General features: G+C 37.3%; 1 protein-coding gene across 1 annotated transcript in view; it reads left to right on the top strand.

The window, feature by feature from the left end:
* Positions 1 to 688: 688 nt before the first annotated feature.
* The window catches only part of LOC114360194 (lachesin), a 64,621-nt gene continuing 49,141 nt past the window's right edge, over positions 689 to 16,168 (top strand). Inside the window, exon 1 of the mRNA XM_028314792.1 lies at positions 689 to 781. The gene's annotated coding sequence lies outside the window, so the exon portion shown is untranslated. The remainder of the gene's footprint in view (positions 782 to 16,168) is intronic.

Here is a 16,168-nt window from a genome sequence, read left to right as displayed (position 1 = left end):
ATGAATGTATACAATGACACAATAATTCTATTATTTCTTCATTAATTTTAAAATTCCGAACGCAAGTGAACCAAGCACAAAATATTCATATTTAAAAAATGCAAAAAACTGACGCAGACGCATAGTATCACGAGTATGATAATTTTATCACAGTAACAAATGGTAAAAGCGCGAGCTAAGCGGGAAAGAAAATTTTTAAAAGTGCAGTTGAAACTTTTGTTTTATTTTCATTAACAAATGAGTTTGTTTGTTCTTCATTTTATCCTTAAAAGGTAAGTATACATTTTGGCGCCATATACTGTACCTATAACATTCCGGGGCGGCGATGCGAGCGCGGTTACTTAAGCTGATTAACGCTGTGGTTGGACTTAATGATTTTAATTAAGATTTACAACGCAGCGGCCAGTCACGGCTATTTAAGGCATAGTGCTGGCTGATATCCGATGAAGTTTGCCGAACTATTTATAAAAAAAAATATTTTTCAAAATTGGAAGTTGAAAAAAAAATGGAATCAAATCTTCAAGGAGTTTTCATTCGGTGACGATTATTCATAGTTTTCCGAAGGTTGCGTTTTGACGTCGCGCCGTCAGAAGCAACAGGGCCGCCATTGGAGGGCGCCGCACATGCGCCGGGGGAGGGGCGCGGGGCCGCTCGCAGCCTCCGGAGTTAATGAATCGCCGCTACTCGCGCCTCGCGCTGCGCTCCCGAGCGCTCCCAAAAAGTTACCAAACACAATTTCTCGCCGTCTCTCTCGCGCTCTCCTGCAACAAATAACTGCACGGTAAGTGGATGCAATCGCCTTAACTCTCTTTTGTTTTATTAATGCGGGATCGAACTTGAAAGAAACTTTTTGGTGGTTTAAATTTGACAGCTCCAAAATAAACTTTTGTTGCTATGGCAACCTTTATTAATAACAATTTGATAATTTGGTTTTTATTAAACAATAATTAATACCTAATTAAAGAATATTTGTAACTTTTTAACTTTTAATATTTGTTTAAAGTTTTGATAAATTAGGAAAAAATAAAACAATAAAGACAATGAAAGTAAATATTTACATTTCACAGCTTCAGCCTTTAATACTTTAAAAGCGGACGTGTGAAATAATGAAGTGACTGTGAACAAACTGTTTAACATCATTCGTTGAGTACAACAGCTCCAAACTACTGAAATTAAATGTGTAAACCTGTTTCAGAAAATGTATGCTGAATTTTCGGTGTTAATACAAACAATTTTAAACAAAACTTGTTCAAAATATATTTTGGCGAACCAAACGGTGCAGTGTTTGTATTAAATATATTATTAAGGTGCTTATTAACTAGTGCAATGAACCCATTTTAAGAAGTGTATTTATAAAATAATTCGTGTTACATTTTGCTCTACAGTCTATTTCATTACGTTTGTATTGTGATTATAGATCAATACATGTTATTTTTAATTGGCCGTTGAACACTGTTGTTATTATAATTATGTATTAATGAGAATAGTAATGAGTAATGACATTATTGCATAAATTATTTAAATTGAACCACCAATTTCTTTCATATTTCAGCTTACTTTTTATGAAACATTTTATCTACATGTACATTTTCAGGTATTAATATTGATTTCAGTTTTAATTACCTACTTACTAAAGGGTACTGCTGTATGTAAATAAGTACGGATTATCAGATTATAAAGAAATCTTATCGATTTTTCGGGACATACGTATTTAATAAAATCGTTTAAAAATATTGTTTACGATCCATTGCTTATTTAAATACTATTAAGTTTCACAACTTTTGTACATCAATAACAATGAGGTTTTATTTGGAAAAAAGATGGTATTGTGTAACAACCCTAATTACGCGAACGTATTAGCAACTAAACTCAATCAACTTAACCCTTTAAATCTCAACGTTTTCCACAGAATATCGCAGCCACCTTTAGTTAGAAACAATATCACATACAGAATCTAATTTTCGGAATACTATCGCCTCGTTTCTCGTAGGAAGGGTGAAGTGCTTTCGCGCTTTATCCAAACATATGACGTAATGTAACACGGAGGACTTCTTTCATTCCGACGTATAAATCTTCATAAAACCTTCAGTTACTCTAGGCGCGATAGCGTTTGGGAAATAAAAACGTTTTCTGGAAAATAATGATGGGAACTTTAAGTCTGACTGCTTTGCTTGAGTGTACGGTTCATGTTGATATTTTTAAGGTTTTGTATTACTTTTTAGAATTGAACACCAGCTATATAAGGGTCAATTAATAACTTATAAAAATATTTTCATTAAATTGTCCGAGATTTTCCCTAATTACTTACTACTTTGTATCAAGTCGATTTTAACTGATTAGATACTTGTTACATACAATACCTACTTACTTTTGTCTACATACAACAGATATTGTTATATGTATTAAAGAAAGAAAGACTAGGCTATGCTTAATATCACCTAATGTAATATTAACACATTTTCATAAGTTGAGCCTAAATATTTTTAATGAAATATCCATAGTCGCGACAGCTCTGAGTATACCATTTTTCGTCGCGTGCCCAGGACAAAAAGTGTTTCTCTATCTAGAGAAACAGACCCCATTTTCAAAAAGAAACAAAAGTTTGCCTTCCCCTAGAACCTTCTGAATTGCACAGCCAACTTAACAAATGGTTTATCGAAATTTGTACGAGGCGTCAAGATTCGCCAATATCGCTCAGGAAAAAAGTGCCTTATTACAAATTTGGGCATTGCGCCGCCATTGTTCGTGATCACAATAGGTCTGTCAAATGTTACACTCGAGATGAATGAACTGTCGATGAATAACAAAAACCTCCCTTCGTGTTTTCGTCTGACGTCCCCCGTAAAAAAGAACGCTATCACTATTTCGTTTTTCATTTTTCCCATTGTCTTATTAAATGATAAGGTTTAAACGGGCTCTTTTTCGACGTTTTCTAATGTACGGCTTTGTTGTTCGAATCACGTTTACAGCTTACTTCTTTTGTTTTGACGTTCTCAAGTACCAATTATGTTTCTTGTACTTGAATTTTTGTAATAAGATTATTTTTCGTGAAAATGATCAACATAATAAGCTGTTATGAGTTATTTTTATTGAACGTTCGTAATGCCACTTAAGATAAGTAGGTGTTTTATATTCAATAAGCAATTTTCTGAGAGGCGTAAGATTGTTTTTGCTCAAAATGCGCACTTGGGTAGTGATCAATTATTATTGATACGTCTCTCCTTAGACATTGACATAAAAACTATTAGATTTAGGTATCTATCTACGTAAATGACATAGTGGGCGTCCTGTCACGTGGTTTCAATCTAACTTTACCTAGCAGGCACGAACCACTGTGTTGGGTAGAGTGAACCACCACGAGCCTATGATGTGGTAGATTAGCCAGTTCGCCAAAAACTGCAAAACGCTTTAGAAAGGGTGACGTGAAATAAGATCATAAACAGTTTGGCCACGATCCTGTAGTACTCAGTGGACTTTTGCTGGGAAAATCTATAAGTAGAATATGTTTTTTGTCTATTCAGCCGAATTCAGCCTTTTATAACTTTCAATAATTCGTTATTTGGCAGTCGTAAATATGGCCGGCGTACTATTGGCTGTATTTCAGGAGCATTAATGGATTTAATTCGGCTGTAATTTACACGAAATTATTTTGGGAATCCAATAATTGCTGTGTCGACAGCTTAATCTGCGACGGGAAGCGAAAAGAGCGATGCATATTATTTGCACCCGAAATTCAAACGGACTAAGTCCAGATTAAAGGATTCGGGACATTTTTGTTTTATTTAATAAATAATTAAATGAGAAAGAGCGAGTCGCTTTACACAAATGTAGGTATAGTCGCCAGCACATCAAATTGAATATTACTGTCAAAGTTGGCATCTTAATACAACTACATTAACATTATAGCTTGTGTAAGTACTCTACTCTTGTTAGCATAGATTGATCTGAACATCAAATTGCTTTTTATTATTAGAAAGAATGTAAGAAAATAACGTATTAATGATTTAGCTCATTGCTATTTCTAATAAAAGCTTCGATTTCTCTCCAATGCCAATTAAATAATTATACAGGGTGTTTGGTAAATGGGTATATGAGCCGACACTAGCCCATGTTAACATGGCCATATAAATGGTATGGTGAAGTCAGAAAATTGATATCTTCATTTTAACTATTTTAATTTTTATACAAATCGGAATTTATAAAATTTATTTTGTATGACAATTAAAAAAAAATAAATTGATGATATCAAATTTCTGACTTCACCATATCATTTATATGCCCATGTTAACATGGGCTAGTGTCGGCTCATATACCCATTTACCAAACACCCTGTATATAACTATTAAAACCTAAGACACAGGTTATAAAGTTCAGAGTAACACCAAATGTGATATTTTAAAATGCTGAGTAGTTATTTATTAAATTAATAAAAAAATGCCAATTATTTTCTCGACCATGCGAATTAAGGTCACGGGCGGCAAACTCACAAGTAGTGAGTAAACATGTGCAAAGTGGATTGGTTTTAAACAGCAATTAATGTAAATCCAAAATATGTCCAAAAAAGGACACAGCCTTGACAATTTCCTCAAATATCAGGTCCTGAACTACTTTTTAAATCGGAAAAAGAGCTATTAACGTATCTGAGAGTCGGATCTAGAGAATATGATAGATTTTTGAGCATTTTAAACCCCAATTTATTTTTTGGCTGCCACCGCAACGTCAGGGTTGTGTACCGGTGCGATGGGCATAGAAAATAAGGACTTTCCGACTAGTGAGGCGAATGTAATTCTTAAACGCAATGGTGAACTTAAATGATTTTTACTAGTTTATTAGTAAAGAATTAAGCTACCTGCTCAATTTTTTCGGTTTTTTTTATGGCTAAAAATATCCCATTCTCATAACTTTTTGAACAACCCTAGTAAATAAAATAACAATACTCAATAAATATTATCATAGTCATATTACGATATCTTATTTGCCTGTGCAAATTAACATTAGGGTGGTCGTTTGCGAGTCGGCAGGCGACCTCGTAACCGACGTGATAAAGACTATTTTGCGAATTTCTGCGTTTCGTACGAACATTTATTGTAGTACGAGGGTTATGGCTAGGCTGGCCACTATGAAAATAGCTTTTTCGGGATTGCTCACGCCATAGAACCGGAATTGGGTCGTATTTTCCCAGAAAAACAAGTGTTCCTAAACGTGTTGCATTTTATCGGCATTTCAAAAGCTAAATTTTTTGCTATTACACTATTGTGAATCGTCATTCACGGAATAGTTTGCTATCAAAAGCAAAAAATGTAACATTTTAAAACGGCTATAGTTTTAGATTGATAACATATCAAGCGCGCTTTAACGCAACACATAACGTTACTCGTTTAATAAAACTTTATGAGTTTTTTACTCTCTAAAATTAATTATGATAAATAATGGATATTGGATATGATCTATGAAATAATTTACTAAATAGCTTACAGTACACAAGTAAAGGTTCACACGAAAAGTGTACCAAAGTAAAAGGTGTAATTTCACATATTCGAATACGAATTTCAATCAAACATACCACATAGTAAGCTCGCCTTTTTGTACAGAACATTGTTGTGTGTGCAATAAAGTCTTTAAATAAATAAATAAATAATAGTAAAAATCTGAGATTTTCTCGCAATATCGGAACAATTGGTGACCTTAGTAATAGTGGCTCTATAAAAAGGTGGTTATGCCGCCATTCCACTAGCACTATGCCGCCCTTATGGGCAGCGGAGGCCGTTGCCGAGTTGTAAGGTGCTCACGAGCGTCGATACGATGCTAACGACGCCACGATTTGAGTGGGCCGCCAATGCGTTCTGTTATTGTACCGAATACAGTACAGGGTGTCAAACAAAGGTAACAAAAGTTTAATTATGAGAAAAAAAGTAGTATAACGATACTATGTACTAGCACTATGTCACACTTCTAGGCAGTTATGGTCATTACGATTTGTGTGTTGCTTACGATAATCGATACACCATATGTACTATAGCTGACGATATTGACGATTTAGGAGGATACCTAAAGATTTGAGGAGAAGATTTGGTTCTGTAATTATATTGAACTAGCGGCCGCCCGCGACTCCGTACGCGTGGACCCCGTTTCACCCCTTTAGGGGTGGAGTTTCGTAAAATCCGTTCTTAGTGAGCACCTACGCTCGAAAAGGAACCCTCATTAGGGTGGTCCTTATTCTTACGAAAAAAAATTTTTTTCTTATATTTTGCGGGGCACCACGTAATTTGAATATATACCATATGAAAGTCTTTCATTATTTTTTTTTTAATTTTTANTTTTTTGATTACAAAATAGTGTAATAAACCAAACTTACTATGACATGTATACCTCTAAACTCAGTCTGAACTGAGTTACGAGCATTAGAAGTTTAATGATTTTACATACTAGATTTGCTTTCTGCGTGCAAGCGTTGTAAGAAATTGCAACAAAATAGTGACATTGTATGTGTAAACAAACAATAACATCAATTATAGGCTCCAGTCATCAGCATGGAGCAGAATCAGCGCAATAAAAAAGACGTCACTATTTTGTTGCAATTTCTTACGAAACTTGCGCGCAAAAAGCAAATCTTAGTAATGTAAAACATCAAACTTCTAATGCTCGTAACTCAGTTCAGACTGAGTTTAGAGGTATACATGTCATAGTAAGTTTGGTTTATTACACTATTTTGTAACCAAAAAACATAGTTTGGTCGATGGCCGCGCGAAAAAAAAAGACGCCAATTTCCGGCATTGTTTTTTGAGACTCCTAGCACTTGTAGTTTCTGAGATTTCGTGATGAGTGAGTCAGTCAAACAGTGACCTTTCGCTTTTATAGATATAGTTAAAATCATCAGTTAATTCACCTTGTATACCTAGTTGAGTCAACTGATGATGATGAGAGCCAAATATAGTCTTAATAAGGGAACTGAAGTTAGCCGTGGTCTTTCGGCAGAGTAGAATAGGACAGCCTCTATTCTTTCAGTGGACGTCTTAAAAGGCGACTAAGAGAGAATTATGCAAACATCAGCTCTCTTTCTAAAGATAATGAACCGAATGAAAAGGTAGGAAATATCATGAAACAACTTTTGGATGCTACATTTTGACTCGTCCTGTAGGTATACTTGCTGGTCGATGTTATAGCAGTTTAGATTGAAACTAAAACGATGCCGTTATGTAATGGCCTGGGCACCAAATTTTGCATTTGTGCTTACAAATAGAAATGCGATGTGAAATGATTTCAAACGAGATCAAAACTACTCTAATAATTATTTATGCTATAGTGATTCTTTCTTGCAATAAATATTTGCAAAGAAAGATGAGACCTAGTGAAAAGATATTAATTTGCTGTCGCAAAAAGAAATTCAAATTAATGTGGATGGAATTTTTTGTGTAGTTAAAACAGAAATTGTAGAGTTCGAGAATATTATGTACGAGTTTCTGAAGAAACAGTGACACAGTTTGGGAGAGGCCTATCCTGCATCGGACACAGATAAGCCTATTGATCTCTGCTCCTCGCCCTCGCCTTATGTAAAGGCATAGACAGTGCTAAACCAGTGAGAGAAAATGTAAACTTTCAAATCTGTTGTCTGGTGAAGACAAATCTTTCCTACTGCTTAAAAGGGCACCTGTCCAGAATATTTGTCCTTATAAGTGCATATTAAGTTATTTTTCTGGATAAGCTAAGCTGTAGCTGTGGGAAGAGCTAATGTGGCTTTTCTTGCGTGATACCTGTGGGATTTTGTGTTGAAGGGACGCGCGCTGGTAGCTTGAGGAGCTTTTCCAGCTTCACCGGGCAGAGTGGCGAGTACAGAAGGTACTCTAGCCGTTTGGCGATCGTCGGTGCGCGTGCCGACGAGGCCGAGTGTGGGCTTCGCGAAGCGAAGCCCAGGCTCGTCCGCGTCGGTCGCAGACCGACGTTCGCGATCGGGCCGTATCGAGCGCATAAGGCGCCCGATCAGTGGCGAACCCAACTAGAGGGTTGCCCACCGACCTGTGGGATGTGATGCTCAACCACTATAAGGAAGCTAGATGTTAATGCTTCCTTCCGAGCGGGTATTATGCTCGGGGACCAAGGTCCAATTTACACCATCTTGGTTTGTCTATAATGTACTTGGCAGGGTAGAAAACTCCGTCACCGCGATGCAGGTTTGTAGTGGCGTATCGTAGATGACGCCACACCACTCCCCCCGGAAGAACCGGAGGTGGATGACGTCAGGATGTGATGAGTTTACAAGTGCCAGGTGAGCTCAAGTCTGCGGTGAGTCGAGACGAGCGGGTTGCGGTGCTCTATCCACGGTGAGTCGGGATAGTGAGCGGAGGCGTCTTCGATGGTCGGGCGTGGAGCTGGGCTAGAGCTGTACCCGTGACCAGTGAAGTGACGGTTGCTTGCTGCCGAGGAACCAGGAAGGTCGGTTGCGATCTGCGATGGTCCCTGAAGGCTGGATGCTGGCTTGTTGAAGACTGGAGCTGATGACGGAGTGGCGGAGATGGTGAGGATGGCGGAGGCTGATGCCGAAGATGGTGGCGATGGAGGTCACGTCTCACATCACGTCGGGGTCACCAATGTGGGATGTGATGCTCAACCACTATAAGGAAGCTAGATGTTAATGCTTCCTTCCGAGTGGGTGTTATGCTCGGGGACCAAGGTCCAATTTACATATTTTTTTTTTTTTTTTNAACGCCGCGACGTAGGGTGAGTACCTACTCCTAGCAGTCCTTCAGGAGGGCCCCGGTCGTAAAAACAACCAGGGATACGCTCCTTCAGGGATGGAAAGTAGGGAGGGGTAGGGGGGGTCACGCCCGGCAGTGAAAAGACTGTGAAACCGAGTGTCTCAAGGGCGAGGAGGAACGCCTCACCCTCTCAAACGTGCCTTCCAGGAGGCCAAGGTTCACAGCCTAATATACCGGCGGCGGCAGGAAATTTCAGCGCCTTGAAAAAGGCACTGTCGGTCGCTCCCAATCGAACCGAACCGCCTTTAGAAAGGCGTTTAACTACGCTTGTTCGTTATCACCGTTAGGTATCCCAAGCGCAGCCGCGGGCAAGCCACGTAATTGTGACAAAACACCACAGAAACAAGACTCGCAGAGCGAGGGCGATAAGCTCGAGGAACTCGGAGCGCAGCGCATGCGAGCGGGCGGGCGAGGCGGAGCGCACGTCCGGACCGTGCGAGCGATGCGAAGCGAATGTCCAATTTACACCATCTTGGTTTGTCTATATGTACTTGGCAGGGTAGAAAACTCCGTCACCGCGATGCAGGTTTGTATGAGCGGCGGAGTGTGCCATAGTGCAGTCGTAACAGCGCCATCTGTTGGTACACGTTTGTAGTGGCGTATCGTAGATGTCGCCACATACCTATGAAACGGAAAAAATCACTAACAAAGTGGAGTGATAACGGGCAGGCCATATAACTCGCCGAAATGATAATCGTTGGAAAAAGTATTCTCGAGTGGTGGAGTCACACTCACAACGTGGTTAGGTCCTGCCACTAGCTGGTAGGCGATATTGGTCTATCTATGCCCATGAGAAGATTTCTAGAGGGTGACTTTAGCAATAAATGGTCTTGATCATAACCTAAACTGGGGAGACGTGAAAATAACTCAGAACTCCAGAAGACACCGAAGGCCTTTTTGTTATATTTTGTGTCTTTCCCACCTCCTGTTATCTATCCAAGGAAAACCTCCATGACCGTGGTCGTGTGAGGTGTCCAGATCTGTGGCAAGTGCACAGATGCAAGCATTAGTATCGCTGCGTGCGGTCGCCGTCGGAAGCGTTTTGATAAAACGCCGCACAATTTCCGTGCGGTGGCGCGGCACCCTGATTGCGTGGCCCACTGATAGTAAACTACGATTCCGAACTGGATTTTCTGATCCTGAATATTGGATTTTTAATACTAGCTCATTGAGCTAGTTAATTCTAATTCTAAATCTATTAGGCTGCTTTTAATAACAATGATAAGTAGTTGTGTAAGCATATTATAACAAATATTGCTGAATATCGAAGTTCGGGCGTTATAAGGGCTTCAACTTAAATAAAATCCTTTTATATGACCTAACACTTTTGAATTTGGGTCACATACAAACTTTGATGACTTTTAAACTAATGAAAAGTCATAGTGTACGCTTTGTTATTTCGTCTGTCTCGAAATAACTTAATTAAAGCCATAGAATATTTTGACTTGTCTCCAAGTTCAATTTAAATCGCTATATTAGGCGACAACAACACCTACACTGGTAGTTAAAATAACTAAATAAATGGCATAATATCTATTAATGTGACCGGTTGTCGATTTTAATTGTGTCTTATCTTTGCCATTATTAAAGCACACATGTCTAAGAAAGCCAAAACGTTCCCAAGAAACTTTCTTCCATTGTGAGTCACGAAATCATTTTCGAGAAATTTCCGTGAACGCCGTTCACTCCGCATCAATTTGAATATCAAAGTTCGACATGCCAGCGGAATTTGGTGCACGTGAAACGGCACATATCTAGCTCTCTTATGTAGCTGTCATAGATGCTATTTTGCAACAAAAATGTACAGTCTGATGTGCCGTCGACTGTACATTGTCTTGCACCCTCGCCCCTCAAAAATCGTATCTCGCGTGAAATGAAAACTGTGTTATGAAATGTGGTTATTTATTTGGGAGTGATTCATTGTTGAGTAGGTGTAGGTACTCCTGCTCATAATTGTTTTAAAAAAACTCATCTATTTAAAAAAATGTTTTGTAAAAATATTACAAGGATGGCAGAAACTGTAGGGGTCTTAGCTTGTAGAGTAACAAATTATTTACTACTCTTAATGTTGCAAGAGATTTGTTCCAGCCGACCATGATTCTATTATCATCATAAGTCAAGTGGTAGTTTCAATATTGATTGTCGTATATGATAAACAGTATGCAAAGCTCTCTTCTACCTTATTGATTTACAGTCTTAGAAATACCGACTTATGTTATAGTAAATGATCTTATCCTAAAATAATATCGAAACACTCAAGTGATTGTGAATGTTCAGCGAATATTGCGATAAATTCGAACAGTAGGCGTGGAGTTTGCTTTTATAATAACAGTCGAATTTGATTCCGAACCAAAGGCTTAGAGCTGAATGCGATATTTTAATGAGATTCCGATTGTACGGGTTTGGGGAGGGATAATGTTAGTTGGGTACTAATAAGTCAAATTCCAAGTGAAACATGAATGGTATTTTGTAATAAAAACTTCGATGAATGTACATCGCGACGGGTATTACAGCAAATACCTCGTCGCGTAAATAATAACTTAAAGATTTCCCAATACATAGCGTCTTGGGAGCGCGGCGTTGGCTCGGCGCAAGTTAATTCCTTTAAATATGCCTTGTCGTATTTACTCGCGGAAATCTCTATGGAAATTAGTTTTGATTGTTTCCCGACACACCATATAAATCACAATGAAACATGCAAGCATATTTAAGATCCCAGAGTAGGAGGTCGTTCAAATTTAAGCCATAAGTTAATTAAGATTGTAGATTACAAATGTCGAAATAAACTGCAATGTTTTAGTCATTTAGAATAATCGAGTTTCAAGCGTTTTCAGAGAAACATATTACACAAAATACAATTTACTAAATACCTATAATAAAGTTACGATGATTTTTAATGTCTAGATAATTTTATGAATCGCAGTTTCAGCTGACTGCAGCCATAATAGTATAACATTAAGGTTAAGTGCGGCTGAATCTAAAGAATTTACGAAGAGAAAATGACTTACGCGGTGTTGTTAGCGAAGGGACGATACATGAAATTACTATAACTAAAAGTGCTTAAAACTAAGTGCTGTCTTAATTAAAGGCTGCCACGGCATGCAATGTGGACCGTTGCAAATATAAGAACTAAGAGATAGTATACACGAACTTAGGTATAACATGCATATTCAATGTATTATTAAAAGTATTTATCGCTGTTTTATCTACTGCTAAAATATTGCAGCCTGTACAATAATTAGGTAATAACACATGATAATAAGTTTAATTATTATGTAAAATAAGTNGCTCTCGATTTCCCTAGGATCCCATCATCAGATCCTGACTTGGTGACAATGGGACCACCTCAGAAGTGTACCCTATCGAACAAAAAAAGAATTTTGAAAATCGGTTCATAATTGGCGGAGTTATCGCGTAACAAACATAGAAAAAAAAAAAAAAAAAAAAACATACGGGTCGAATTGAGAACCTCCTCCTTTTTTTGAAGTCGGTTGAAAAGAAGCTTTATTGTAATACCAAGGAAGGTGACCATTTTACCGTGGATGATAAAATATCATAAAACGTTTCGCAATAAAGGCGAAGTGTATTTCACCGCTGAAGAAACGTAAAATGTAGTTAGTGGAAGGAGGAATTATTTAAAATATATTTGCGGAGGACCCGAGAACGGAATGGCAAGCAATAATTTAGTTAGTGTTCGAGAACAAATGCAATATACGGATAATAAAGGTCTGACACTAACCTCCAATAATACATAGCTAAAACGTATAAGGAAAAATATAAAACGGATGTGTTTATAGGGAAGATCGTCGCCTTCGAAGATATTGGTGCGAAGGAACGATCTGACTACAGCTAAGCCGGGTGCGTTTCAATATATTGGATGGAAAAAGCGAACGCCTGCTTTTATGTTGTCAGTAATGAAACAAACGTATCTATAATATCATCTCCATAAACCCAAAGAGTGAAGATAAAAACCCACTCTGTTTTAATTACAATGTGCATTTGTTTTTTATTGTGCAATGCTTAACACAAACGAATGGGTCAGTGCGTAGTCTACTGAAAACCGCGACTGCAGGGCAATTACACGCATACATAAATACGAGTACGTGCGTTTAAACATCATAAAGCTTTTAGAGCCGCATATTGCATTCCTTAATCACTTTAAATAAATTGAACAACAAACTAACATGTTTCATGTCCAAGAGAAACTGTACTGTTATTACTACTACACGTACTGCTAGAAAATACAATTACCTAGTATGCGGAAGAGTCAGCCTTTATAATATTACATATTGAATACAATTTATCAAATAATTTAATATCTAAAACGATCCAACATGGCAAGGAAAACTTTAACGAGACTTTATTTGGGGCTCTTACAACATTATTAATTTAAGGAAACAAAAGATAAAAATCTACGAGTATGATTAAACTTTCGTTACGCAACGGCATATTTTATTCTGTGACTTTTATTTATTCAGCCATAAGTATAACATTGAATGAATGTGTCAGTATTTAACATTACAGGCTTTTGTTTTACAGAAAAAGCAATGTAATTTAAACCTAGACATGTTATTGTAGACATTGAACTGGAGGGGAGCGCTCAGTGCCTCCCAGTTTTGTACCAATCCCTTTGCCAAATTCCTGGAGAGCCGCTTTGCCTCACTCAAATTAACTCATTATTTTCCAACATAGTTTCTCTACAAATATTTGTTTCCGTGCTACTAACGTAGAGTTAATTAAATTAAACAATAAAGCGTTATTGATATAAAATAGTTTTCAATTTATTGTTTATTTACCGCTACCGTTTCAAGTGGCACTGTGAACGGATTAAATCGCGCGTTTGAACTACAAAATTATTAATTATTCACTGAACTGGAATGCATGCACATTCCTAATTAAAATAACTGGACACGGGAATATACGTGAAATGATATTCCATCAAAATAATTTCACATTCACATTTTTGTAAAGATTCGGATATTTCAAATTCTTTGATGCAAAATATCTGCTTCGTATGTTTATGTAGAGATGCATGTATTATTATTGTATTGACAAATATTTTACTTTCTGACCCTCATACAGGTTTTATGCCAGGAAACTTTTGCGCGCCTCTAAATATGGTGTGGACAGATAACAAAATGAGGGTTGCCTCGCTATTTGAGGTCGATGGCACCAGACCGATCATAACCATAACTTCACTTTCGTTTAGATTTAAAATAGATTCTTATTATTTTACATTCTTGCATTCCATTTTCATAACAAACAAGATTAGAATTCTAATCTTGAAATAATCTTAAAATTCATAGCATTTTTCTTTTTAAGTCATTTTTCTTAATGCCAATTTACTATTCAGATCTTCGCAATAAAGAAATCGCCTCATTTACAGATGGATAGCATCTTCAATCCATTCAGAGCACCTCTTGGGAGTGTTATAGAGATCTGTCTAAAGCCTTTACAAATTAGTATACTAACTTAGATTATACACCGTACACTTTTTCCCAAGACGAATGGCCTCCTCACTTATCTAAAGGGGCTATTTAGGAAGTCTAGACGATTCTATTTGTTTCTCAGGCAGGAAAAAAGTATAGTTTGTATCATATATCTTTCTTTTCCTTTGTAACTGAGTTTTTTCACTGCGTGTTTTTTGTATTTTCAGGATTGAAAACGAATTAAAATCATAGACAGTTTAAATTTTAAAATACTATCCAAACTGTAGAGGATTTGTTATCCCAGCTGTCATAGAAAATCAATTGGGAAATTGGAAGTGGGATTGGGTCTCCAAAAACGTTGATGAAAATCCACTAGTTTTACAAAGTGGATAACAGATCTATCACCCAGGTCATCGAAACAGATATGTGAATAAAAGTATCCTCTTTTATTTCACAGTAATCGTTCACGTTTGTCAGATACCCGGTTTTATCAAAGCTGGATCACATCCCGGATCAAGTGGCGGTTCAATATTTGGAAAGCACTTGCCCGAGTGATGGACTAGACTTTCAAATAAATGAAATTTGGTAATTCGTTTCGCTCGGTCAATACGAGAGCTACTCAGAACTGTCGCTGTACCAAAACCCAAGATATTAACTTTGTTACTTTTTCTTTTTCAATTCTTTTCGACATACGAATTGTTATTTACGTATTGCATACAAATGTAGCTATACAATCGATATATCTCCCGAGTCTTTATTGTCTGGGAGAGTGTCCCAATGAAATATTTTGCCCTGAAGGAGAGTTACTTTCATACTTTGCTTCCGAAGAATCTTTAGGCATTTTCTCATTAAATCGTTTTATTCCGGCGCTTCATTTTAAAAGCGTGCCTTTGACAGATCAATAGTTCTTTTTTAAAAGTTCCTTAAGGGATTTACTACTTAATTAAGTTTGAATGTAAGGGAATCGTTGGTAACGAGCAAAGTTTTGGCCACAATGAATGTAATTAATCGAAAACTTTTTCAACTGCCTCAAAGTAAAATTTTCGAAATATTTAATAACTTCGTTTTTATGATTTCGAATTTTTGGTTGGCAATATTTATTTTCTCAATCCGTAATCACTTTTATACGTACAGATACGACTAGTATCTGAAAGACGCTGATATTAATAAGTGTATGCAAAGCGAGTACGAACGAACTGAAAGTTACTACAAACTATTGCAAGTCAAGCATATCTCCCGAGAAGTTAACCGCCGTTTCGACTTCTGTAATTTATTGAAGCAAACTTCTTCAGTCCGTATATTAAGAAGAGCGAGATTAGTACTGGGGCATTAGCGTAAGATGTGAACTGCCCCCCTGCCCCCTGTCACTGAGGCCGTGGCCCCTGGGTCCCAAGCCTAGGGGGCCCAGGCACCCGCGTGACGCAGACAGATAAGCTAATTACTTATTGTGATTCCTCTACCGGTTCACTACGAATTTTTCATCAAATTTTCAGAGAGCAGTTGTGAATAATGGGGGACGTCGTCCACCCACAATGGCTGCAATTAACCGAACAATTTAACTTTTTAATTGCGAATTAAGAAACAGGGGAGTGCAAAGGTTGAACATGCTCAGTGAAATAAATTGTTGGACTTTTTGTGACAAAGACGTTGAGATAAAATGCTGTCAAGAACATGTCAGATCAATGTTAAAGTTCTGAAATTAGAATTTATAAGTAGGCCTATTTGTACGGACGACGGCTCACCAAGTTAAACACTGTGGCATAAAAAGTTTTAGGAGTTAGGTTAAAGCAACAAGAATGAATCTGTAAAAATGAAGCAAAAAATAAATAAACTTTATGTGAGATTAAAATAAAAATCAACGAGTATTTTCTCAGTTAATTTCGCATTTTCATCAACACGTCTATTTAATCTCGCATTTACTTTTCACAGCGTTGAAAACTAGGTAGGTACCTGTTCGAAAGGAAACTTCTGAAACTAGAATCCACG

The sequence above is a fragment of the Ostrinia furnacalis genome, unplaced genomic scaffold, assembly GCF_004193835.3.
Source record: "Ostrinia furnacalis isolate ACB-3 unplaced genomic scaffold, ASM419383v2 OfSCF4915, whole genome shotgun sequence".
In the NCBI taxonomy this organism is placed as follows: domain Eukaryota; kingdom Metazoa; phylum Arthropoda; class Insecta; order Lepidoptera; family Crambidae; genus Ostrinia; species Ostrinia furnacalis.
This window is presented reverse-complemented; position numbering and strand designations above follow the sequence as displayed.